Source organism: Lissotriton vulgaris, chromosome 12, assembly GCF_964263255.1.
Source record: "Lissotriton vulgaris chromosome 12, aLisVul1.2, whole genome shotgun sequence".
Classification (NCBI taxonomy): domain Eukaryota; kingdom Metazoa; phylum Chordata; class Amphibia; order Caudata; family Salamandridae; genus Lissotriton; species Lissotriton vulgaris.
The window spans coordinates 602,778,116-602,799,991 of NC_141700.1; the positions used below are offsets into that span (position 1 = coordinate 602,778,116).

Sequence of the window (21,876 nt, forward strand, 5' to 3'; positions counted from 1 at the left end):
TGTAGCCACTATTCTATTTGTTTTCTGCCAGTTTGCATGATATAATACTTGCTATAACTTACAGATATGGAATATAATACAAAGCGAATAAGCATCTTTTCATATTGTCTAGTGCTGCAAATGTGCATGCTCTTGCCATCTAGTATTTAGCTTGGACATTTGCAAGATGTTTCTCTTTGAAGAAGTCTTTCAGGTCACAGGATGCACTGTGAATCTTCCTTTAGTGTGCAAGGAGCTGGGTAGTGGCTAGCGGCCGACAGGAATGGCCACTCCCTGAAGCGGCTCCGCAGCCCTCGCCTTATTATCCGATCATTTATCCGTTCATAGCGCGATAGATTCCCCCTACATGACGGGAATCACTCCTCACACCGATCCAGCAAGCAGACGCTGCGCAGAGATCTAGCTCCTCTGTCGCTGGGACGCAGGAACAACCCTGGAGTGAGCGGCTGTGTATTACAAAATGGCGACCAGATCCTAGGGAGCGGCGGAGGACGACGGATCTTCGTTGGCAGCCAACGCAGCAATGACACACTGCTGATGTGCGGGCATAAGACCTCTGGGCTCCACCTGTGAGACAACATCAATCGTGCACCACCGGAGAGAATGGTGAGCCTAACCAGCGCATGCAGCGTGAACACAGTGAAAATCGTCTGACAGGCGGCGCGAGTGCCCCGGCTTTGCGGCCTTCCCGCTGGAGCATTGAAACACCCCTGAGGTGAATGCACACCATAGGCGCCCGCAGGCACACGCTGTACAATGTACTGATCGGACCCTGAGGTGGGTGAAATTGTGCTTTAGATGCCCCTACCGCTGGCTGGTGATTGAATAGGGCGGTGCGACCCAGCGCAAAATCGAGGCCCCGGCTTCAAGCCTATTCCTCTGGATATCGGGCCCTGATCCCTGAGCAGACGGGGGTTGTCATACGTATGTCTGGTTTTACACCTTTCCTTGCTGTGGAAGCTCTAACCGCAGTAGATTTATTAAGCTATACACTGTGTCACGGAGCCCTTAACTGCGGTGCCAGCGAGGGGAGGAGGAGCGTGGACATCGAGCAACCCCGGAATTAAGGCCAGTGTTTTGGGGCCTGCTGAACTCTGCAACACAGGCTGTGCATGTGTCCCGAGATTGAGGCCGCCCTAAGGTGCACGCACGACTCGAAATCTTGACACCATTAGCATAGGTGGGAGATGTGCCCCAGGATCGTCGCTGCCATTGCGAGTACCCGCAACACAGCATACTGATTACTACAGTGCGGATTGGGCGAGATGCAGGCCTACTTAGAGGACATTTGTGACTCAAAACACCTGGCATCCCCCAGGCCGAGTGGTGTGCTGCACCGAATTTTGCTTGGGCTTTCCTCATTTTTCAATTCAATGGACAGCGCAACAGGGTAATATACGCCGCTATAGCTTCTCAGCCATCACTGTGCACAGACTACAATAGAAGGGTGATCTCCCTTTGCAGGACTGCTCTGCACCGTATCCCCCACCACACTAGCGACAAAAGCACATTCCCCCGCTGGCCACAGGCCATTAAGGTGCACCATACAGATATTGCTGGACTCCTATTTGGCTCCCAGGAAAGTAAACGTGCGCCCTCCCCCTTTGGCTAACTCACGTGGAACTCCGACAGGCCGACGGAGGCTCACCTTTTCCTCCATGCAGGCGGCGGGTACTACGGGTGTGTCCCTTTGACCTCTGTGTGTATCTTTGGGGGTTCCTGGGCTCCCTTGTCTCCTATCTGCCAACATGGCCATGAACAAGGGGCTCAAATCTCAGACTCAAAAACAGTTGGCAAAGTTTGCCTGGTCTAGGCATGGGGAGGAGACCGAAGCAATGCCAGGAGAAGACACCGAGACTTCACATCCCCATTCCTCGTCCAAAACTCTCACTCTCAAAGACGTCATGGAGGCTATCGCAGGTGTGCAAACATCGCCGGAAACTCGAATTGACTCTGTGGATATAGAAGTCACTCTCCTCCGTGCAGATCTAAAGAAAATAGACTTGAGAGTAAAGGATGTACAAATCACTACAAAAGCTCTGGTATTCGACACCTCTACTAAACAGCGGCAAGTAACTCAGCTTCAAGATCAGCAGAAGAAGATGTAAGAGCTCCTAGATGACTATGAAAGGAGGGCGAGGCGGAACAACATCCGCATCTTAGGGATCCCGGAAAAATCAGAAGGACCGGCTATGGATCTTTTTGTGGAAGATCTGGTGCTCAATAAACTTCAACCGAAACGCCTCTCTAGTTACTTCTCTATTAAACAAGCCCATAGAGGCCCTGGCGGACGCCCAAAACCTGGGCCCCTCCCAGACCTATAATCGCGAGGGTCTTTAATTTCCGGGTTAGAGATGTCATCCTACAAACAGCAAGAGCAGGCCCTCCAGTCAAGATCGACAACGCGAGTGTCACCTTCTTCCCGGACTTTACAGTCAAAGTTCAAGCCCAAAGACGCAGCTTCATGGTGGTCAAAAAAGCCCTGCGCAATAGATATTAAGTACTCTATGCTGTTCCCGGCTAAACTCCGGGTGGAATCCGAGGGGAAATCATGGTCCTTCCTCTCTCCAGAAGACGCAAGGGAATGGCTTGAAGGATGGTGAATCGTCACCATCCTTCAAGCCATTCCCTTGCGGACAGTAACAACAACGAGGAACTTCGTAACAGCCAGCGTGCTCTGCTGGTGTCAAATGAACGTCGCCTGGAAGATGACCCCGTGGGGTGACACTGAGCCACTGTACCGAACTCCTATTCATTTTCGCTAACTCTACTGGGGTCCCTCTTACAATTTTTGATTTGTACTCTACAGCCTAGGTGAGAGAACTACCTAAGAATCTGCTAAGAACATTGAGCAGCCACCACGATCCCTGTTGGAACCACGACTCAGTGACTTGTGATCATAACAGTTTGTAATTTGCCTTTCTTCTAAAGTTTGCTTGGCTAAAGATCGGTCTATTAAGCAACGTATTTTAGTATGCTATGAAACACACTATATCACATTGGGAGTGGGGTGTAAGTGGTTGCCCAGGCACCCTTCCAAAGATGGGGTGGGCGACAGGCACTGTGCCTTGTTGGGGTGTGGAAAGTTGTAATTCCACTGATAGGGAGGGGGTAAGGGTTGGGGGAGGGGGTATAGTTGGGTTGTTCGCTGTTATGGTTATTTTAACACAGAGCATTCAGAGGAACACGCATTTGACTGTAATAGATTCTGCCAAACTCAAGTTGTCTATGTGCCCGGGATTCTGGGGTGAGAGGAATCTTGTCGGTAAGGATGAGTCACATTGCCCCTTTAGCTGGAGGGTGCTATCTGCGGCATTATTACTTGCTTCATTTATACCCCCCCCCCCGGCTCTCCACTACCACCCACCATGACAGACGCGAGAGCTATGAAGATATCCATTATGACATGGAATGTTACTGGGTTAGAAAGCAAGATAGAAAGGGGAATAGTTCTACAATATCTCAAAAGACAACTCCCAGATCTTGTATTGCTCTAGGAAACGCACTAAGTAGGGAATAGCTGTAAGGCTCTTAATAGATGGGGATATGCGCTTCTGGTCCACGCAGGATTCACATCGGGATCAAGAGAAACGGGTATACTCAGGATGTGGAGTGACCCGCAGGGTAGATTTGAAGTGCTCAAAGGGATATGGGAGGGCAGACCGCTCAATGTAATTTCAGTATATCTTCCACCCTCACTGGGTAGGGCTGCACTGTAAGACCTGAGCAAAATTCTTGTAGATCTCGCCCAAGGTACTCTCATACTGAGAGGTGATTTCAACATGGTGATGGACGAGACGCTAGATGGACACCCCCAAAGGCAGTCTCCCCGACAAACTACACACCTGGCCGACTTCGCCCATGCATTAGGTCTCACTGACATCTGGCGAACATTAAACTCCACGGCAGCCTATTTTACACACTACTCCGATGCGCATAAAAGCATGTCTTGCATTGACTATTTCTTCACATCACTGGCAGACATCGGACTGTTTAAACATCCCCACGGTATCCCGAGAGGTATATCTGATCACTCGCCCCTCGTGACTGACCTTACTTTTCATCGACACTGTGACCGTGGCCCCATAATTATTAACCTGTGGCTCCTGATGATTCCAGATATTAAAGACGACCTTGCCAACCACATGGAGTATTATTTTAATGAGAATGTTGGCTTTGTGGACTCAGCCAACATCATCTGGGAGGCCTATAAGACAGTGATTAAAGGGCGTGCACTAGCATTAAAGGTAGGATTCATTAGGAACCAGAATGCACACCTGACTCAATTAGAAAGCGACTTGCTACACCTTGAAACTGTACATAACACCTCGCCCTCGGAGCCTACAGCCCTAGCTCTCCGAAATAAACAACTAAAATATAACGCTCTCGCTCTGGAAAAAGCTCAAGCTAGAATCCTCCACACACGCCACAGAGTGTATGAACTAGGTGAACGAGCCATTACGATGCTGGCGTGGTTGGAACGTCGGGATCAGGCGGCCAGGTGGGTCCCAGAACTCTTACTTGAAGATGGGAGACTAGTCACAGATCCACAGGAGGTGGCAAATGCATTTGCAGACCACCTGGAGACGATATATTCTTCAAAAACTACCACCTCTAATGACTCTTCCCACAATCTCAGACAGCGCTAAGAGGCTTTAAATGAGGACATAACCACAGAAGAAATTTGTAAAGCTATATTTGCTATCAATTCTGGTAAAGCAATGGGGCCCAATGGGATCCCACTTAAATTTCTCCAGGGCATGGCCCCCAAAATAGCTCCACACCTTAAAATATGTATTTCGAAAGCCTGGAGCAGGGTATCCTCCCCCTGGATCAAAGGCTGGCTTCTATTGTCGTTAAATGTAAACCCGGTAAGCCAGCGACAAACTAGCTCATATAGACCTATCTCTTTAATCTGCTCAGCGGCCAAGGTACTAGCTAAACTCCTTGCATCACGCTTGATTACAGTCCTTCCTTCCTTGGTTCATGATGACCAATCCGGTTTTATACCAAGCCGCAACACGGCCCTAAATATTCGTCGAGTCCACAACGTCCTGAGCCGACAGCCATATTTGCAAGAAGACGCGGTTATACTGTCATTATACGCCACAATGGCGTTTGATTCAATAGAGTGGCCCTACCTATTTGAGGTCCTGACGAGGTTTGGCTTCGGTTCTCGTTTTCGACAATGGGTGGCACTGGTCTATACTGCTCTACTGGCCCAAATTCGAGTAAACATCCATACATCACTTGCATTTGCTCTGCAGAGGGGGACTAGACAGAGATGACCCCGGTCCCACCTCCTGTTTGCATTGAATCTAGAACCACTTGCGGACTGGATCCGACGTGATGTTTCCATACGTGGCATGCAATGGAGTGAGGATTTAGTGGATAAAATATTGCTGTATGTGGATGATATTTTGATTTACCTGGCATCCCCACGAGCCTCACTTAACAGTCTATTTAATGTCATCACCAACTTTGGTAAATATGCAGGATATACTATTAACTGGTCAAAATCGGAATTGTATGTCCTACATGGCCCCCCACCTAAATTACCGCGTGGATAGGAAATTGATGTAACTACCGAAGGTTTTAAATACTTAGGGATTTATGTTACTTCAGACCCCAAAATATTCTATGATCTAAGTCTTCTTGGCCCCCTCCGACGACTGCAAGACGATGTCCAACATTGGAGAACACTGCCCTTGTCCCTCCTGGAAAGAGCAGCCTTATTTAAAATGCTTGCACTCCCTAGATTTTTATATTCTCCTCCAGAACTGCCCATTCCCCATTGCCGACACATACTTCACCGCTATAGAGGGAGAGATCCGGACTCTTGTGGAACGGCAAGGCACCTCGCAGTGCCCTCCGCAAGCTGACGAAGGGGTGGTACAATGGGGGAATCGCTCTTCTTGACCTCCGCTTATACTACTGAGCCACACAGCTGGTGGCCACGAACCACTGGATTCACAGTTTCCCGTTCAATCCGGCCTTTCACCTAGAGAAGTACCAGACGGGGAGGGAGGGCTATCTCGGCGCCCTCTATAGTAAGGTCCGGAAGGGCTGATTCCTTGGACCCATGTCGCAGACAGTGGCCATCTGGCACCAAGCATCTAAATTTTAGGATGGGCAGATAAACTCACGAAATCCACGCCGCTCTGGTCCACGCACAAATTAGAGCTACTCTGCCACCACGTGGGCTTCGATAAATGGGACGTTATCGGTATAACAAATATTGGTGACTTGATACACAGGGGCAAACTCCTCACCTTTAAAGAGCTGCAGACTAAGCACAACCTTGCTTCAGGAGAAATTTTTCAATATTTGCAAATTTGGCATGCCCTTCAGACTAATATCCCCGATTTTCCCTCCATACCAGACTCTTCTCCTTTATAGGACCGCCTACTTTCAGAATGGCTCCTAACAAAGGCGGTGTCCTGCACATATCGCAAGCTCTGTAATAATTTGCCTGATTACCTCCAGACTCTCCGGAACCAATGGCAGGTAGATGTAGGGCCAATAAAGTATGAAGATTGGCAGACGGCATTAATGTCCCCTAGGGAAACAGCAATAAATCATCGCTTTCGTCTTATCCAACTAAAAATTCTACATCGCTTCTATCTCTCGGGGGTACTTCTTGCTAAGATAGGCTGCAGGACAGACGCAATATGTTTAAGAGGATGCGGACAGGATGGCACTTTTTACCATGTCCTCTGGAATTGCCATGCAATACGGCCCCTATGGGACAACGCAACCCAAAAAATGAGGGACACGTTGGGAAAACAAATCAATTTGACGCCAGGGTTGGGGATCCTGAACATATGGGAGGCCATGGATCTGAAATAGAACAACATTGGGTGGCACTGGGGTACTTATTAGTAAAGAGAGCTATTGCAATGTCCTGGGGTTCCACCACACAGCCTTTAACGGTTGGCTGGATGGCGAAAATGGATCGCTGCATGAAAGCAGAGAAAGAGGTATATAAAATGCGAGGCTGCCCTAAGAAATGGGATCGGAAATGGAAGGGTTGGAACTCGTTCAGGGGCGAGATTTGCACATCACCGACAGAAGATATGGCAATACACAGAAGAGCAGAACAGTCAAATTCTTGTTGGCTATGATATGTAACAGGTGCGTGTTCATTAACTGTACCCTCTAATTGATATGTATTTTAATCTGCAATAATGACTCTGTTATTTGATTTATAAAAAGTTTAAATAATAATAATAGTGTGCAAGGAGCATGGGCACCAACTCCTTTGCACAGCGGGAAAGGCAACTATGGTGTGGCGAGTCAACGCTGTATGGTGCACTATGCATAATATGAATGTTAAACCAATGAGAAAAGAAGAGATCTGCAGCAGACACTGGCTACGGCGATGGGGGTGGGCACATGTGAATCTTACAGGGTAACATTTTCCATTTTGTAGTACGTGTGGCTTTAGATACACACGCTCTGTACAAACTGTAAAGCAGTACCCTATGTAAACGGTGGTTAGTGAGTTGATGATGCAGATGTCTGGAAGTGATGGGCTAGGATATCCACACAATAGTGTTTAGTAAACATGTGGGGTTGACTAGGTGGCTGCTTTGCGTATGTCAGGTAGTGGGCAATTGCCCAGGAGGGCCATGGTTGTGCGCCCTTTGCTGGTCGAGTGTGCCCTGGGGAGGGACGGTTGAGGGGGCGGCAACAGAACAGCAGATTCGCCAGCGTCCAGGATCTGGCAGATCGACTCTGACGCCAGCAGCATGGCTGACTCTATGCTGTATGAGGTACGTAATCCTGATTGGGTCCTGTGTAATAGGTTGTGGCTTTCCATCTCTCTCTATGAAGCTTGACAGCTGCTTGTTAACAGCTTTCTCCGTAATCTTAGAGAATAGTGGGTGTAGCGACACCAGCCTAAAAATCTCCGGCTTGGTGTAGTCCAGCAGCAGTTTCTTTAGAAGCGGAACCCGCCATGGCATGCTTCCATCTCCCAAGTACCTGGCCAGAGGTGAGAAAGTTATTAACTCCTTGGACGCTCATGACGAGCTTAGCTCGTCATGATGTACACCTCCATACACTCATGACGAGCTGAGCTCGTCATGAACAATGGGGAATCTCAAGTTCCAGCACAGGAGGAGAATACCATGAGCATCGATGGTGTTAATCAACTCACCTAAAACAGGGTGAATCACCGCCACTCCTCATTCCAGAATGGATGGAGATGCTGGATCTAATGAAGAACCCGATTTCACTGACACATATATTGCGGTCTGCTCTTTCGGATTCCATGAACCTCAAACAGAGCAACCTCAAGCGGTCTTCCGACCCGTTGGACCAAACATTCAAACAGGGGGCGTCTCTCACTCCTGCGGGAAAGGAATCATATATATCAACTTCCTTTTCCAGGACGAACTGCACCAAAGCATTGCATCCTTCCTCTGTTGGTGTGTTCATGCCGGAGAGTGCAACTAAAGATGATAGTTACTTCACCACAGTGAATAGCTCACAAGGCGAATTTTATTGGTGTAGTGATTGCAGTGAGACTTTTTAATGCAGCAATGATAGATTTTAATTGTTGCCATATATTTCCTTTTACAGGCGGGTCGTACTCTCTGCACCATAGGTGCTCCAGCCATTTGCCCTTCTTTTTTAGGACTTATAAGTCCTCAATAAACCACCCCGCAGATGGTCGTAGTCTATAGAAGGTCTGATTTTCTTAAGAAGCAATTTGGGTCAGTGCCTCCTTAATCCAAGTATCTAGTTGTGCATTGGCTATATCGGTACATCTGTCCAAACTAGGGCAGCTATTAGCCAGGACGCCATGGAGAGCCGAAGGAGTAACTTTTGCCCATCACCTGGCTCGCACTGCCCAGACTAAAGGAAGACTTTTATACATTTCCTCATAAGGGAGTGAAAAAGGGATGGCAAATAGGTTAGACTATGAAAGTGGCATAGACTGCTTAATAACAGATCAGCTATATTCGAAAAGACTGGATCCAATGAAGGCCCAAAACTGTGTGTGGGGGACATTGCATATTGAAAGAGCTGCAAGCCTTCCAAGTCTGAAACCAAGGTCAAAGCTGCAGGGCAAAGCTTGTCATCAAAGTGTAGATTCAAATCTCCAACCACCATGAAATTAGACTATTGATGTTCAATGGGGACACGACATCGCAAGCCTCACAACAAAATTAGATGGAGTTACCGGGGGGGGGGGAGATAACTCAAGGCTCCTGAGATCTTACAGTCACTAGTAAGAGCCAGAGCAAAGAAGGCTGCTTGACTTCCCTCGATGCTCATCTTGGAAAACGTACAATGTACTGACAGCTTGCAAATTAGTGTCACTTTCCCCCAACACAGTCCCAACAATACAAAATGTTAACAAGCATTTGCAATGAAATAGGTCTCCCATTAGGAAAGTTTGAGCTATTGGTCTTGCAAATGACACATTTTTTATTTATGTGTTGGTTTTGAAAATAGCAAAATTAATAGCTTTGTCATTTACAATGCCAATAGTTATAACTTTCGCAAATGTGACACCTATAGCATTTGTAATGCAATATGTGTTGTATTTACGTGACTTAGATGTATTGATATTACAAATAACAATGGCTTTTAATTTTTTTTAAATAATTAATACTGACATAAAAGTGATTGTAATTTATAATGGCAATAGCTTAAACTTTTGTAAATAAATTTTGTGAAGATTATGTTCAGTGTATTTTATTGTGACGAAAATCCAAGAACAGAAGTGAAATATTAACATCTTTTGTGACATTTGTAATAAAGCTTGAAACATTGAGAGAACATATTTGAACCAGTTGTTGTTGAATGGTTGCACAGATTGATGCTGTGATGGCGCTGAGTGATGTTGTGGTGTTGAGTGATGCTGTGGTGGTGCTGAGTGATGCTGTGGTGGTGCTGAGTGATGCTGTGGTGGTGCTGAGTGATGCTGGAGTTGTGCTGAGTGATGCTGTGTTGGTGCTGAGTGGTGCTGTGGTGGTGCTGAGTGGTGCTGTGGTGGTGCTGAGTGGTGCTGTGGTGGTGCTGAGTGATGCTGTGGTGGTACTGAGTGATGCTGTGGTGGTGCTGAGTGGTGCAGTGGTGGTGCTGAGTGGTGCTGTGGTAGTGCTGAGTGGTGCTGTGGTGGTGCTGAGTGATAATGTGGTGGTGCTGAGTGGTGCTGTGGTGGTGCTGAGTGGTGCTGTGGTGGTGCTGAGTGATGCTGTGGTGGTGCTGAGTGATGCTGTGGTAGTGCTGAGTGATGCTGTGGTAGTGCTGAGTGATGCTGTGGTAGTGCTGAGTGATGCTGTGGTAGTGCTGAGTGATGCTGTGGTGGCGCTGAGTGCATAATTTGCCTTTTCTTGCTGCAAAATTTAGTCAACCCTGCTGCATAATTTGGTTGTTCCGTGTTGCATTTTTCCAATTGGCCCTTTTCACAAGTTCCCTTCAGAAATTGGAATGTAAACATGCAGCTTTTCGGCTAGACTCTTTGAAAGTTGTGCTGTAGATTTCGTTGTGCAGCAATAGTTAACGTTATCTCACCCAGGAACATTACTTATGAAGTAACAATGCGAAAGAAAAAAACTGTGAGATGAATCCAACCCTTCCAACACGACAGTGGCGATTCGGGGAAGGTTCATCTCTCTACCAGAGGCCTGGAAGGAGGGCAGTGACACGCCAACGCTAATTGAGATGTGTTTATTTATGTTGCGCTTAACATTCCATTGGGGTTTGTAATTGTCAACTGCCCATTCGGAGTAGAGATGAAAATCGAGGTGGATGGTAGAATAATCAAGATATGGTGGAGGAGGTGAATTAAAGATGGAAAGGGGTTTCACAACTTCACACAATTTACTCAAAGAGAAATGAATGAAATCGTAGCTTCCTCTGGGCCTTCACCGTCCCCCACTCCGAACAACAAAGGGGTAATTAACACGTCATTGTCCTCCAGTAAAACGAGTTCTGGCTGAGTGAGACCCCTCACAGGAAAGAGGTAATTAGGAGAAACAGGTGACTCTAGGAAAAAGCGATGTCCGCAAAGAACAGAGGTGTCAATAATACAGAGCCGACTCGAGGTAAGAGTCAATGCAGAGCGAAACCTGTAGGAATCGGCAGAAAGTGTGCTCTAGCACCCAGAAATAGGAAATACATACAGGCAGAACTCTAGCCCCTTCCCGGAATGGCGAGTCAGAATCAAGTGAATGTAATCAAAAGAAACCCCAAGCAAGGAATGAATGTAGTACACCCACACCCTCCGCCCCCACCCCTCCCAGGCCAGGAAGTAAAATCAATGCTGTGCGCCCCTTTCACCGAACAAGGCGGGATCAAATGCATGCCCCCAACCTGACAATGTGCTTGAAAATCTAAAGCCTTTAAACAAAATGTATTAATATTGTCTTTTAAAGTGAATACTCATCAAGTTTGTTTGTATATATTGTTAGGACTATATATAGATCACTATTGTTAAAATAAGCTAATACTATCTGATCTGCATCAGGACAGGGTGAGCAAAATGTAGCCGTCCCTCACTCTGCCCCATTTACGAGGTCTACGAACGGACTGCACACCCCGTACCATGTGACATCATATAAGTAAACACAGAAGTAGCACACGTGTTTACCGGTCAAGAGGCATACTGCTCAAACCTGTGGGCTGCAGCCAGTATCCTATGCCAGACTGTGGGGGCGGTTCCACGCCACGACCTGCGTAATGTTTTCAGTTTGCTGTTGGCCTGCCTGACATCAGTTGGAGAGGAAACTCTCGGGCTGGGATAACCCTCCCTCCTATGTTTTCAGTTGAAACGTATGCGGCTATGATTTTCTTTCGATAAATTAAGTAATGAAAAAAAATTTGTAAGACCTATTGCATTGCAATGCCTGCATGGAGCTAGAGAAGGCATTTGGTACGCCATTGCTTAACACCGCAAAACAAACCATCTGGTCACCAATGGGGCAAATTCTGCTATAGCAAGCGGGGCCTTAGAGCGTGGTGATATGCAAACGCAAACAACGCAGCTATTTTGCAGGGCCCTAGCCACAAAACAGTCAAAGGGAGGACGGATGACACGAATGCAGAGGCCGCGTGAAACGGCATGCTCTCCATGTGTGAAAGCATCTTTTAGGAGTCCCGTGTGCGCCGTCTGATCTTTGAAACACTCTGAGGCACTTCTATTGAACACACTGGGACAGCGCAACACGTACCGAAGACAACGGGCATAGTCCTGAGCCTGCAGAGTCCGGAGTGGGGTGGGGCGAGGCAGATTCAGACGCGCGCCTTGGGATTGGTTCGCGCGCGTGAGCTGTCTACGTTACAAGCTCACGCGCGCGACCCAATCCGAAGGCGCTTGTCGGAATCTGACGCTACCATAGACCACGCTGCGCGCGTGGCCAGCTCCTGTCTCCCCTCGTTGTCGGCTGAGGCGGCAGCTATAGTCCTCGCAAGCGAGAGCGCGCTTTCGCTGAGGCGAGACCTAAAAATGCAGCAGATCACACAGCTAAAAGCAGAAATCAACAGGAGCAGACAGCGTGTGGAGCGCCAGTACCTTCAGCGTGTCCGCTCTGTCATGCTTCTAAAATAGTAAGCAAGCCTATTAACAATTATGGTTACTGTTTAATAATTGTGACAAAATTAGTGTGCTGGACCAATTTGTGCTATATAGGTAGAGAGAGAGAGGTAGAGAGAGAGAGGGGTAGAGAGAGAGGTGTTGTGAATCACTATGTTTATGTGAATCAGGTGTGGCAACTTCTGTACTTTTACATTTTTACTGAAAGGTATATTGATTAAAGAGGTAAAAAAAAGAGAAATAGAGAGAAGAAAGAATAAAAGCGTGAACGGAAGAGCAAAAAAAGTGCAAGATAACAAGAAGCCACACAAAGAGATCCCGGACTGACAGTAACTTTCATCATTTGGATCCCAAATTAATCCCTTTTGAAAGTCAAGCTGTTAACACGATTTTATATAAAATGTGGATTATCCAACTAGGTACTGAGCAGCACGAGGGGCACTTCTGCCGCGAAGTAAAATTCTTTAAATCCGATGCATTGAAATCTCATCAAAGCGCTGAGATCAGAAGATATTGAGATGAAATAAAAAAGTGATGAAAACTCAAACAACCAAGATATAATAATAATAATAATAATAATAATAATACTGAGTTTTATAAAGCGCACAGCTACCTCCGTAGGAAGTGTCCCGGCGCTGGCATGGGCAGTGAGAATCATAATGCAAGAGAGATGAGATTTATTGCGTGAAAAGCCATGTTTTCAGTAGGCTTCTGAAGCAAGGTTCGGAGGGTGCTTGTTGGATTTCCTGTGGCAAGGTGTTCCAAAGCCGTGCCGTACTTACGGAAAAAGTTCTTCCACCTAAGCGTGCCCTTTTCACTCGAGGAACGTGGAGATGGACCTTATAGTTAGACCTTAGGAGTCTGACCTGAGAATATCTAGGCAGTCGTTTTTTTAAGTAATTTGGGCAGGTCCCATGAAGGGCTCTGTAGGCCAAGGTGAGCGCCTTGAATTGAATTTTATGCGACTTGATGCGTAGCAGTTATCACGCCTGAAAGTAACAAGGCCATCACATGTAACGAGGATATCACAACTGAAAGTAACAAGGCCATCTTGAGTAATAAGACCATCAAGAAGGAAAGTAACAAGGATATCTCACAATGTAAAGTAATAAAGGCCACCATGAGTAACGAGGATGTGTCTTGCAAACCAGAACAAAAGGTAGCAAGTGACCAGGCGGTAGCAAGAGCTGAGCGCGCAATAGAGAGGGGGTGTAGAAGGTGAGCCCGGGAGTGGTCCGTGCATGCACTCGCAGCCTGCTCTTTTTCGAAGCACATACTCGTGCTTGTGGCGCGCTCCTGCTCTCTCCCGCAAGATGGATGCCGCCACAAGCACGAGTATGTGCTTCAAAAAGATCATTACGATGGCTAAAGGTCTCCTATGAAGCGCATGCGCGCTGCCTAGGCGAGACCTAAAAAAGGGGGAGGGTGTCAAAAACTCTGAAATCGCACATAATGCTTGTACCAAAAGTGGACACAAGCGGGCAGTCACTGCTGTCGGATTTCTGCGTCTTCCTCTCCTGAAATGACGGAAAGTGTGTGAAGTGCTGTTGAGAGAATGGCACAGCAGAACAGGGCTGGGCTAGAGGCAGACGTTCTCTCCAGTACCAATATACCAGGATATTTCCAGAGCTGCGATTACAAAAGCCATCTCCATTCCTGCCCGAGTGCCATCATTTTGAAGCGACGCGTACTTTCCCTCATACAGTACAGAAATTCATGTGTTTCCAGTGGCGGATGGCCCAGTGCAGATCAGTTGTGTTGGTGCTTAGAGCTGGGGAGAATGTGTACCACTTTGCTTCATTGTGGTCATGTTGTCTGTCTTGATGAGGACTACTTTACCCTAAATAACCTGAAAAAAGGCTTTGAGAGCTAGACGCATGGTTATGAGCCTGATATATTTGATGTTGAGCCCCTGGCATAGGGAGAACTACATCCTCTACACTGTTATGTTGTCTAGCCGTGCCCCCCAACCTAAAAGGGATGCATTGGTGGTAATAGCTGGATGCTGAATGGGGTCTGAGAAGGGCCTGTCCTGCAATGGGTTGTTGCTGTTCTACCACTGCTTAGAGCAGTGAGCACTGGCCCCTAACAACACTAGATCCTCTCAGTGAGCCACCGTTTGTGACAACTGCTCTGACAAACACTCTGCTAACGTTGAATGTAAAGCCTAGCTGGGGTTATGACCCCTTAATTTATTGTGTTCCAATAAGTACGGAGCAAGGCAGACACTGAGATGACCATACTTACAACCCAGGACATGGTATTTAGTTGAGGTCCACTGGGCCTTTGGGCTCAATGTGGCATGCTGCGGCGAATGCCAGAAGTAGCGCCTGACAGGAACACTTTCACTCAACTCCTTCAAGAACACCAAGGGTAATGAAAAGAGTTATTTTGGGCAAGTATCTTTCTGTGACGAAAATAAGGGGTACAGGAGTTAAACTCTCCACTAAGGCTAAAACTAGGCCTCGCTCAAGTGAAAAGGGTAATATACTACCAAGGTGAAGCTAGGGTTATTATCCTAACAGTCCCCTAAGAAGCAATATTTTTCTAGATAGTGAATGGGATAGTCCAAGGCTGGTCATCCTGCATCTTTGCTCGCAACAGTGAAGCTGTATCCAGAAGTCTTTACACCACAGAAGCAAATCATGCAAGATGGGAAAAATAGAAAGGAGGAAGGTCCTGGGCCGCCTAGATGTACGGCACAAGGTTCAACCACTAACATTGAAACTAGAGGACTTAAGACAGTAGGAGAAACCAATACAGGATTTCGGTCACTTAGATGAAGAGTTCAGTAGCCTCCCAAGCACTGTACTTGCTTCTACAAGCCTTCAAGACACAGGAGAAATTCAAGGCAATTCTCTCAGGCATAGGGTACCGCATCGTGTGTAGGTGTTTACTGTGGTGGGGAAGGGTGAGGCTGACCGGGAGGCTTGGGCGGGCCCAGGGGAGTAGCAGAGCTGCAGGTGGGTGCAGTGGTGAGAATGAGTCAATAGCAAATTAATTACACCTCTTCAGGGGTTATATGGAACTTGGGAGTTACCTACGAAGCAGTGTCAGCTCCTTGTAGAAGTGGGCAAGGGATGGAGCCTGGTAGTTCAGAAATAGGGTGGAATTCCAGATCCTACGAACATAAAAAAGGATGCCTGACAGATCAGCTTCCCCTCCTTGTATTTCTTGATTCCCAGTCTGGTGGTGCTGCAGTTGCCTGTTGTACATGCTTAACTAGAGAATATAATCCTGGTCAACAGGTAGAGTGCAATGCAGCAAGTCTTGAATGTTGCAGTAGGTGAGCAATGGAAACTAGCAATTTACTCTCCAGTTTGGTGTGATCCTCCTTTACTTGAAAAGATCTTCAAGGAAGTGTACTGCCTCATGGAGAAGGCTCTTCCTTATAATCAGCTGGCTCTCAGAAATAAAGCTGTTGAGCTGAAGAAAGCTTGAACTTGTCTCTCAGTAGGAACAGCGTCATTCTTCACATCTTAGCCGACTATGCAAGAAAATCTTCATCCTGTGCATAATTTGAACCCTGGAGTATCTTCTCTTCAGCGCCTGATTGTTATACTTTCATTTGGTAAAAAGAGAATAGACAATAATAGGACTTGTGATTTGATGGGATATAGAATAACAGTTCTCAGATAGTAACAGCGAACGCTCTGAAGGAATTCAGTATTCCCCAAAACACTTGGAACAAGCATTTACAATTCAATATTTTCGCCTTTTGAAAAGTTTGAGCTATTGGCATTGTAAATGACAATTTTTATTAATGTATTGGTTTTGAAAATAAATCAATAAATGGCATTGTCATTTACAATGCCAATAGCTTAATCTCTCGCAAATGCGAGACCTATAGCATTTGCAGTGCAATAGGTCGCGTATTTACGTGAGTTTGAGCTAATGATATTGCAGATAACAATGCGTTTTATTTATGTTTCAAAAACCAAAACATAAATAAAAGGTCTCTCACACTGCTGTCTCTCTCACACTGCTGCTTCTCACACACCATGCTCTCCCACACACCATGCTCTCCCTAGAAGACTCACACTGCTGCCTTTCACACACCATGCTCTCCCTAGAAGACTCACACTGCTTTGTGCTGGATAGTGCGAGTTGATAGCCTGTAGCTATAGGAACTGGTTACTTCTAGCTAGGGAGCAGATGTAGCGATCTGATAGGTCTGCTTGCGCAGTTAATTGTTGGCTACAGAAAACTGTAAGGAGGGGGTGGAGATGGTATGGCCAGAGTGTATAATCATGGCACTTAAAGTACTGGACAAACTGTGATTGAGTTAGTGTCGACGGGAAGCATGAATCGGGCAGAGCAATTATTTTTGTGCAGAGCGGGACATCACGCAACCCACCCCTGAAAACGACACCATGCACAATTAAGCTATTTTACGTTTTGGCTACAAAAAAGAGTGCCCTGCCATCTACATGTTAACAGCTGTTTTGTATGTAATAGGATCATGTAGAAAACACTTAGTTTAATTTGTTAGCCTCCTGAATAAAATGCCTTGTATCCCAAAGACATGATCACCAGTGTCACAATTTTGAGAAAGGCATAACCTTATACAGCCATAACCAACAAACTTATAAAACATCATTATCAGCAACAAAACACCAACTATCCTTACACTTCTTTTACTTATCATAATACAAAAAGAACGATAGGATCTTGTAAACCAGGGAGACAAGGTGTAAAACTCGATTTGTACTGGGAGGTCAAACTAGCTGCAGAAAACCCAACATACGGCTATACATCACGTAATACAGATAAACTAAATCTAACAGGCATATTTCGAAACAAATACCATTTTAATGCAGATGACTAATACTTATATCTGGTGCATATGGCGTTGTTAACTTTTCAACTAGGAAGGAAATACGAAGTAGCACAGGCCTGTACAGTTTAATCGGATGCCTTTCAGTTTGGAGCACGCTCATTGTACAAATCTGGACCGTTAACCTGTCCCTATTTGGCCAAGCAAAATGAATTCAGCAGGTGGTCTAGCCCTGGCCTGGTGTTCGGTTATGGGTTGGGGCTTAGGCCATGTCGGGTTCTATAGAAACCCTTGGTCCTTACCTAAGTGAGGAACAGGAGGCCCCAAGGGCTTCAATGAGCAGTCTTCTCTTGTGCTCCATTATAAGAGCCATGTATTTGGTATGACACAACTATCCAGATGGTCATGGTTGCACGCATAGATTGAATGAACGTGCCGAGTAGCCAATAAGAAAGCTTATCATCGTCGTCGGTGTCCGGGGACTCACACTTGTTCGTGTGAATGTAGGTCACGATAGGTACTCACCCAGCAGATTACGAGCCTTCATGGGGAGGGTGAGCTCTGTACACATCTTCCCCTCCACACGGACAGCGGGAGGGGGGATGGGAACGGACAGCGGGAGGGGGGCGGGAACACGAACAGCTGGAGGGGGGGCAGGAACGGGAACACGAACAGCGGGAGGGGGGGCAGGAACGGGAACACGAACAGCGGGAGGGGGCGAGAACACGAACAGCGGGGGGCAGGAACGGGAACACGGACAGCAGGAGGGGGGACAGGAACGGGCACACGGACAGCGGGAGGGGAGCGGGAACGGACAGCGGGACATCACGCAACCCACCCCTGCAAACAACACGTTAAAAATGGCCAACACAAACATTTAAAAAAAACATCCGCCCACCGCCGCATGACGTGCTAAAAGGGGCAGGATGAGAAAAACATCGCCGGAACGCCCACGAATCGCCTCGGACCATGACGGACAGATCTCACTTCCAATGGCTAGCCTCCATTTATGGAGCTAGCCAATGGAAGTGAGAGGCTTGACAAAGGCACCATACTCTTCTCAAAAGTTTTCGCCTGCGCGAACGCTGCTGCGCAGCGGACGCCAGGCGAAACCTAAAAAGTATGGATACTGCAATGGGAACGGGTCAGTGACTGCGGAGGCGGAATCAAAGGCGTGGCAACTATTCAATGAACTTTTAACATCCAATAACTACATATAAAATAATCCACACCTCACCTCAACTGAAAAATAAATTAAAGTTGAACTAATCCGTGGGAAATGCACAATTTTATGTTATGAAACCTCTATTGGTTAATGCGAATAACAACCAGCAGTCCATAGAATTGAATCCGGTTTGGTGCAGCAGAGATAAGTGACTTCTGTATATTCAGTGCTCTGAGGTCCCCACTGCGAATGAGTAACTCATTTTAAACGTGCATTACACCGAGTATAATCAAGGGTGCCATGAATTGCACATCTGAATTAATGATAAAGATGAAAAGTGCCTCTAAAGTATAGATTTCAAGAATGCGAAAATTACACCTAGTGTAAATTTTGTGTACAGTCCGTTAACATTACGGGCACGTGGTCGCCCTAACACGTAGCACCGACCAGATTGGGCTTGGGGGTGCCATGACTGAGTTTGGGAGGTACGCCACAAGCAGCATGCGATCCATAAACTGACGGAGTCTTGCCGTGAAAACCAAACAAGCACTGGCTAACCACAGAGGTCTGGCTTTAATGTGCTGAGGTACGCAAACACAGATATGCACCACTGTGCACACACTATATGTGCCACGTTACTGCTCAACCAGCCTCTTAAATCTTAACATTTTTTACTTCCCTAAACGTCCGGTTTGCTCAGTGGCACTGGAAAAATAATCTGTGCATGCCCGTGTTTACATTAAAGTCAGACCTCCACATTTTGCCAAAACTTGCTTGTATAGGTGTCCAGTCTGAGCAGAGCTGGCCTTTGCTCCAAGAGCGCCGTGGGCAAAATCAAATTTGGCACCAGCACCCTTCAGAATAAAGAGTTTAAACACACGTTTCATTGGCCCCACGTGGTAGGCAGACGCCTGCGCCCTGGGCGGGAGCCCTGCTCGCACATGCCGGAGGCCGGCCCTCCTGAGCGCAGCTCAGCTGGCATGCACAAGAGATCCTGAAGATGTGCGGCAGATTAATTTCAGCCTGAAACAATACTTATCCGTACACACCGGAAGCCACAGAAGGGGCCACGGAGGCAGGGCCGACACCTGAACTTCGTCTGCGGTTCCCTAACTTAACTGCAGGGATGGGTGTACGTTGTTAGAAAAAACATTAAAGACATTTCGTCTGTTGACATGGCAATCATGGTTACCTTGTAACACGAGGTACACGTCAAAGTGCAAGAAGATTATTAGAATGATGCTATTGCACTACCGATTTCAATCGTGATTTTATAGTGCCAAAGGTTTCTGCTTTATTATGGATTGTAAAGGATTGCTTTGTTGTGGCCAGATTAATTTTATACTAAAAATGTCTCAAGCAAGATGGCTTCACAAGGTAAATGCCCGTTCTTGATATCTGCCAACACTAGCACAGCCTTTCATCCTTCTAAGGTCGAAATATAAAGGATATTGAATTGTATCCTACAGTTTAGTATCCCTCGTTATTTACAATCATAGCAAAAAAAGGGGGGCAGGAACCGGAACACGAACAGCGGGATGGGGGCGGAACGGACAGCGGGAGGGGGGCGGGAACACGAACAGCGGGAGGGGGGGGCAGGAACGGGAACACGAACAGCGGGAGAGGGGGCAGGAACGGGAACACGGACAGCGGGAGGGGGGGGCAGGAACGGGCACAAGCCACAGAAAGAGCCACGGAGGCAGGGCCGACACCTGAACTTCGTCTGCGGTTCCCCAACTTAACCGCAGGGTCGGGTGTAGGTTGTTAGAAAAAACATTAAAGACATTTCGTCTGTTAACATGGCAACCATGGTTACCTTGTAACACGAGGTACACATCATAGTGCAAGAAGATTATTAGAATGATGCTATTGCAATACCGATTTCAATCGTGATTTTATAGTGCCAAAGGTTTCTGCTTTATTATGGATTGTAAAGGATAGCTTCGTTGTGACCAGATTAATTTTATACTAAAAATGTCTCAAGATGGCTTCACAAGGTAAATGCCCGTTCCTGATATCTGCCAACACTAGCACAGCATTTCATCCTTCTAAGGTCGAAATATAAAGGATATTGAATTGTATCCTACAGTTTAGTATCCCTCGTTATTTACAATCATAGCAAAAAAAAGGGGGGGCAGGAACGGGAACACGAACAGCGGGAGGGGGGGCGGGAACGGACAGTGGGAGGGGGACGGGAACACGAACAGCGGGAGGGGGGGGCAGGAATGGGAACACGAACAGCGGGAGGGGGGGCAGGACAGGGAACACGGACAGCGGGAAGGGGGGTCAGGAAGGGGCACAAGCCACAGAAGGGGCCACGGAGGCAGGGCCGACACCTGAACTTCGTCTGCGGTTCCCTAACTTAACCGCAGGGACGGGTGTATGTTAGAAAAAACGTTAAAGACATTTCGTCTGTTAACATGGCAATCATGGTTACCTTGTAACACGAGGTACACGTCATAGTGCAAGAAGATTATGCGGGCAGGCACACGGACAGCGGGAGGGGGGCGGGCAGGCACACGGACAGCGGGAGGGGGCGGGCAGGTACACGGACAGCGGGAGGGTGGCGGGCAGGCACAGGGACAGCGGGAGGGGGGCGGGCAGGCACACGGACAGCGGGAGGGTGGCGGGCAGGCACACGGACAGCGGGAGGGGGGAGGGAACAGCAAGAAAGGCACTCACCTGGACTTCCTCTGGCGGCGGTCGCCCGTGGAATGACCAAATGAAACCTCGACGAGCGAAAAAATAAACCCCGCCCACTGCCGCACTGACGTAGGCAAAAGGGAAATATTCTACGGAACGCCCACGAGTCGTCTCTCTCTTCCAATGGCTAGCCTCCATTTATGGAGCTAGCCAATGGAAGACAGAGGCGGAACTGAGGCCACACTGTTTCTAACATTAGATTTCGCCTGCGCCGAAAAGCTGCGTAGTGCGCAGCTTTCGACAAGGCGAAACCTAAAAAGAGACACTCCTGGATGTCATCTAGACGGCAGAATTTTGCAAGGTGATGGGATAACCAGGAATCCCCGATACATGACTCATTCAATGTAACTGCATGAGGTAGCACAAGTGCTGAAGGATCACTTGTCAGTGGCCAGGTGCCTGGCCAAGAACTGCAGTTGGTGCATGGAATGAGGATGCACAAAATGGGGCTGCATGATGAAATCCGTTACTCCCGGCTCTAAACAGGGTCCAGTCCTCATCTCTTTGAGAATGCATGAAAAAAGCATTCTGGACTTTGTAATACTCCAAGACCAGAGAACAACTCATTTAATACTTCATTATACAGTGAATCAGATTTTGGGCTCCCATAAAAACCTCACAACCATTTATGGATGTCGCCAGACTGCAAACAATTCTACAAGCCTATAGTAAGGAAAGAAT

The 21,876-nt window shown here is 47.2% G+C and overlaps 1 protein-coding gene across 2 annotated transcripts in view; it reads right to left on the bottom strand.

Moving 5' to 3' along the window:
- Positions 1–21,876, bottom strand: part of LOC147677822 (uncharacterized) — a 273,081-nt gene that overhangs the window by 182,576 nt on the left and 68,629 nt on the right. The gene's annotated exons all lie outside the window — the stretch shown is intronic.